Source organism: Cricetulus griseus, chromosome 6 (genome assembly GCF_003668045.3).
Source record: "Cricetulus griseus strain 17A/GY chromosome 6, alternate assembly CriGri-PICRH-1.0, whole genome shotgun sequence".
NCBI classification, from domain to species: Eukaryota; Metazoa; Chordata; class Mammalia; order Rodentia; family Cricetidae; genus Cricetulus; species Cricetulus griseus.
In genome coordinates this window covers 115,263,564-115,269,563 of record NC_048599.1, presented here as the reverse complement: position 1 = coordinate 115,269,563, position 6,000 = coordinate 115,263,564, and positions in this window count along the sequence as shown.

Sequence of the window (6,000 nt, the reverse complement as noted above, 5' to 3'; positions counted from 1 at the left end):
CTGTAAAACATACCTTTTATTTGCCAAATTAACAGGCTACCTTTACATGTTCACAAGTAGATTCAGCATATGGTGTTATGCCCTTTTTTTGAGCCCCCAGAGTTCATATGCAAAAGCAAGGAGCCTTTATTGCAAGCTCAAGCTTGGGCCCTCCGTCTGCTCCAACACAGCAGTTGGATTGGGAAGAGCTCAGCTGTGGCAGGGTTTTTAAGGAGAAAAGGATAGAAGGGTAGGGGAATTCCGGATTAAGATGAGGATTAGAACTCCTGATTGGGCAGAAGTGAGGTAACAGAAGTCTTGTCAAACAGGGACTGGTACTGGCTTTGCTGCAAGGAAATTGGCAACCTGTATACAAGTTAGGTAAGTTATTCTTAATGTTCTGAAAGCATCTAGTACTTGTTTGTCTCAATTCTTACTGGTTCCCCACAGGGTACATTGTATGGCTTTTCCCGGTTGTTGCAAGGGTGAGGCCTAGTCCCAGTGTCGTTAGTCTTCAGCCTGTCATGGCTGCACTAATGTTAAGTTAGTCCTCTTCAGTAGTTGTGAAAGACCCCCGAAGAGGCACTTTCGTAGAGGGAGACCCACACACCCAGGAATCAGCGAGGCCACGAACTGGATGTAAAAACAAGAGGCTTTATTGGAGACGCAGGTACCTGGGGCGACTTAGCTTCTGTGTGGCTAAGCGCCTCGAGCCAAGGGAAAGGGGTCCTTATATAGGGAAAAAGGCGCAAGCTAGGAGCAGGGATTCTATTGGATAATTCTAATGAGGCATTATACAGAGCTATTCCCATTGGTCAATGTATATGAGGCGCTATACAGGGTTATTCAAATGAGGCAAAGTACAGAGTTATTCAAATGAGGTGAAACACAGAGTCTTTCAAATGAGGCGAAATACAGAATCATTTCTATTGGATGGTTCAAATAAGACACAGAGCCATTCCAGATCAGCATATTCTCAAGGTCTGGTGTCTGGTACAGCAGACTCAATTCCCCCCCCCTTCCTGATGGCTGACCTTGGGGGCGGAGACCTTGGGACGGAGTGTTTCTCTTCGGGCGGGGCAGGGGCTCAGGGGCAGGGCTCCAGGCCGGCTCACTCGGTGTTTGTTCTCATGCCGACCCACCTGGTGCTCGCCCTCGTGCTGGCCCACCCGGTGCTCGTTCTCGGGCCTGCCCACCTGGTGCTCGTTGCTCGGCCCAGCCTACCTGGTGCTCGTTCTCGGGCCTGCCCACCTGGTGCTCGTTGCTCGGCCCCAGCCCCGAGGCGCGGTGCCAGACGGGGCGGGCCGGGGGCGCGAGCCCTGCCGGGCTGAAGGCTTGGGAGGCTCCGGCAGCTTCGGGGCAGGGGGCTCAGGGGCATTTCGAGCGGGTCTTTCAGTTGGATTAGTACCCAATTGCATTATCTCACCTTTTCTGAAAAAGGAAAATTCTGTTTCTGTCCTCAGATCATTTCACAATCAGAAGATTTGGATAAATCTATTTTTAAAATATTAGTCAGATCGTGTGTACCCCTGTAATTCCAGCACTGGGGAGGCTGAGGCAGGGGGATCTGAAGTTCAAAGTGGGTTTAGATTACACAGCAGCTGACAAAACAACAGTAGCAACACAATTAGTCACATTCGTTTTACCCTAAGCTGGACTTTTCTAGGACTGCAGCTTTCCCCATATTCTTTAAAAAGTTTTATTACATGTATTTATTTATTTATTTATTCATTCGTTCATTCATTTATTCATTCATTCATTCATTTTCAGAGAAAAGCTTTTGGGAATTAGTTCTCTCCTTCTATTTTGCTGGTCCTAGGGATCCCAACTCCATTAGGCTTGGTGGCAGATGTCTTTACTAGCTGATTCGTCTTTCCAACTCTGTCCCCATATCTTTTTTTTTTTTTTTGGTTTTTCAAGACAGGGTTTCTCTGTGGCTTTGGAGGCTGTCCTGGAACTAGCGCTTGTAGACCAGGCTGGTCTTGAACTCACAGAGATCCGCCTGCCCCTGCCTCCGGAGGGCTGGGATTAAAGGCGTGCGCCACCAACGCCTGGCTTCTGTCCCCATATCTTATAACACCATATGAACCCCTGAATCTATTTCTCCTACTTTTTTCCCTCACTGGATTTCTTATCAGTTTAAATAATTCACTGCCTACCCTGTATTTCATGTGTTCCTATACTATTGGCAGGCCATGGGGTAGACCTGTGAGCAGTCTATATATCCTGTGACTCCTTTAATTTAGCAGCCTGGCTAACTGAGCACAGCAATGGATTTCTGAATCCCTGGGTGAATGTCTGCTATTAGCCCATCTGACCATGGTGTTAGCAAACAAGTGAGACTATGCATCGTTGCACATGCAGGGACTGTATAAGGGTCTTTAATTTCACTGTTTTCCCCAAATGATTTCCAACTATACCCAATTTATTTTATTATTCCTGGTGTCTTTATTTTTTTTTCTTTCTCCAAATGTTAAAAAGCAGAGGAAGAATGAACAAACTGAATGAGAAGAACAAATTCTGTAACCATTAAAAGATCCTCCAAAGAAGAAGTGTGTGCTTAAGGTTGGATTTCTTACCTTGTCTTATTCATTTTTAAAATTTCATCTGGCGTTTAAGTTTTAACTTGAACTCTTCTTACTATGTGCTCTATACTACACATCCCATAATAAACACTGGCTAAGACCCTAATTTAGATTTGATTTAAAATAGAACTACTTAGGAATCTGACCAAGGGGGAGAAATACACTAACACTCACAAGGCACATTCTTTTCTCATGCCTTCCCCAGTCTATTGCCCTAGGCAGTAAACTGTATGGTAAAATAACCAGTTTAATAGTTGCTGTTTTCTTTCGGTCTGCTGAGAAAAGCTACATTGTTGGCAGAGTGACAGAAAATTTACAAACGGAACCCACTATATGGCATGTATATGTGAGGAATGTGTGTGGCTCTCAATATCTGTGCAATCTACGGTTCCCTCGCATTTCTTTTCAGTTGTTATAAACAGACAAGGAATTAGGGAACATTTAAAACCAGCTGAGTGGAGAGCCCCAAGAAAAGCAAGTGGTGATTTGTGAGCCTCTGTTGCCCCAGAAAATACAAAGTTGCCTAACAACTAACTACAAGCACCTTTTATTTTATTTATTTTTTAAAGAGAAATGCTGATTGTTTTAAAAGCATGAAAATTCATTGTTCGAGCTTGTATTCAGCTAATACTTTACATATTAAGAAGAGACTTTTTAAATTTAACTTCTTTATTGACTCTTGGAGAGTTTCACATCATTCACCCCAATTCTGCTCATCTCTGGGTCCCCCATATCCTCCCCTCATCCCTGCCTTGCCCCCCAAAAGAAAACAAAACAAAGCAAACAAACAAAAGCAAAAACATGCCCCTCAAACCAAACCAAACTACAGAACAATCTCTTTGTTTCTCCTTTCCTGCTTCTCCAACACCTTCATTTTTCCTGGTGGCATCGGAGGCTTCCATGTGCAATATACCTCTTTGTCTTATCAGCTTTACTGGTACATGGTCATTGCAATGAGTCACATGGACTAGTTCAAGGCCTGTGGTTTTTGGTACACCATTGTCACTAGATCCTCTCCAGAGCTCCTCTGGGATATCCTGTGGCCACCCAAAGTCTTGGAGATCCTGTGGGTATTGTTCCACAGGTTCAGTGCCTTCACGAGCTCCAGCAAGTCCTAGATGGCATAGATGCTAGGGTGGGTCAACCCAAGGCTAAGTTGTGGGGCTGGGTGATAGCCAAGCTGGTCAGCCTGGGCAACTGGGGCCACCCACCTCGGGTAAGGGGGCAGAGTCATTTTCCCTACCTGCAGGTCCTCAAGGTGGGTTCACTCTGGCCTGTGGGGAGGGGTGGGGGCCAGCTCAAGAAGAGACTTCTTAAGTCTTAGAAGCGACTCTGGTTGTCCTTACACAACAGATTTTCATGTGCTTCCCCACTCCCGTTTTTATTCTCACCCATGATTTTTTTTCTTTTCTCTGTTGTATGTTTGGCCTTAACTTTTCCAACATGTATCATTTTCACTCACAGGTTAAGACAGCCTTGATGTTCTCAGTACAACATTCTGTATATAATGGTCATCTTTTAAAGCAGGAGATCGGGTTTGCTTAATAACATGTATTTCAGATTATATAAACAGTCCAGGAAGAAGGGGAAACAGGGCCCTTCTGTGTAAAAATTTCAGATTGCTAGCTCTCTACCTGTGTAGAATGGTAAGCAACCCCAACCAGTGATGAGATTACTCCTTCAGTGCCCTTGACTTCTGAAACTATAAAACCAAACCCTTTTCAACCTGAAATAAAGATGGCACAAAAATTAGTATATTTCCCTTCTGGCTAGTTCTCTTTGCTACTTAAGTCAAGTTTGAGAGTAGTGAGGTAGAAATTTGTTTTCAAAGCTCTTTAAGCAATTTCATGAAAGTTTGGAAAGATAGCTGAGGATAGTAAAAGAGGAATGGGCAAAAAATTATGAATTTCTTCCATCACTTACCCATGTTGCCCACTACTGACAAGCCTGAAGCAGGAAACTGTATCTGTTTATTTCTTCAGGAGTTTCTTATCCATCTTAGGATTTCAAACAGGGCTGACTACTGAGTTTTTGCCTTTTCTTTGGGTTGGTGTCTTATTGTTGCCAGCTGACTTTGTTATCTGTGGTTGAAAGACTGGTCACTTTTACCCACTGTATTTCAAGAGAAGTTCATCAAATATGACCCTGGTTTTCAGCAACCTGGCCCTTCAGCTTGGAGAAGGCAGTCCATAACTTCCCAGCTTCCCATGTTACAGTTACTCTCTTACTCACTTTGAATATTCATGTCCTCCTTTGTGTGAGGAAAGGCTGAGATACTGTTGCTGCTTAAATATAAATACAGTGATAATCAGGCCTTTGAATGTACGAGTGAAAAATATTCAGCCCATTTCAGTCATCTTTTATTTATTATAGAGAGATGGAGTGGCCTTTTGCTTCCTGTCGCTTTTCACAGGAACTTTAAATATGAACACCATTCCTGCTGCTATCTTTATATTGGGAAGCTCTACGTGAGGTTGAAGTTTTTATAGGGAAACTTGTTTAAAACACAGTTGTCTTTAAAGGCGGGTTTGCCACAGCAAAGGTTAAGGGTTGCCAATAAAGCCATTTATAGCAACTTCTGTATTCTTCACTCTGCACACGGATGGGAGGCCTGTGCCCAATTCCTTTTGGAATTTCTACTTGATGCCTCTGCAAAGAAAGGGGGTCCAAGGGCTTTGGGGATAGAATGGGCTGAGCCCTCTACATGTAAAGTGGCTGCCTAGATAGATTCCTGAGAGGTTCTGGAGGACCCAGGTCTCCCAGATCCCGAGGCCATTCTTAGACTTTTGTTCTGTTGGGAATAACAAAACATTTTGGGAACTAGGGAGTTTAATTTACTGCCACCAGCTTACTTAATAATAGCATCTTTGTCTGTTCCCCCTCCACAACTCCTCCTCCTGACAAGAAAGCTATACGCTGGCCCCGACGGACTTAGCCCAGACCGCATCGCCAGCCACAGACTTCGAGGAGGCGGTGGACCCTCGTCCCTGGGCAGTCACTGATCTCCGAGCACCCCTAATTCACTTTTGCAAAAGAAAAAGGTGCAGTGGGCAGAGAGTGAGATGCACTGTCCATCTCTCTTCGCTGTTTTTGGAACCAGAAAGTGTGTTTGTTTGTGTATAGTTAAGCGAGGGGGAAGAAAAGCCAACAAAGCCACCCTAAGGCATCCGTGGAAACTTCAGCTTGGCTAATTGCTCCCATATGTTCTCCTCCGTTGCTTTTAGGGAGCAGTGTAGACCGAAGGCCGGGCCACTTTACTGATTTTAAAAGGGCTGAGAAATAAAAAGGTGTGTGTGTGAGGAGGGGGGCGACTAATCCCACTTCTGGTCCTGTCCCACAGGAGTCTAGGCGGAGCCCCCAAGGGAGCAACCTTCTCAAGGGAAGCTTGGCCTCCCGCAGGGAACATGCTGGGAGAGGAGGAGCGGAGGCGCCGGGC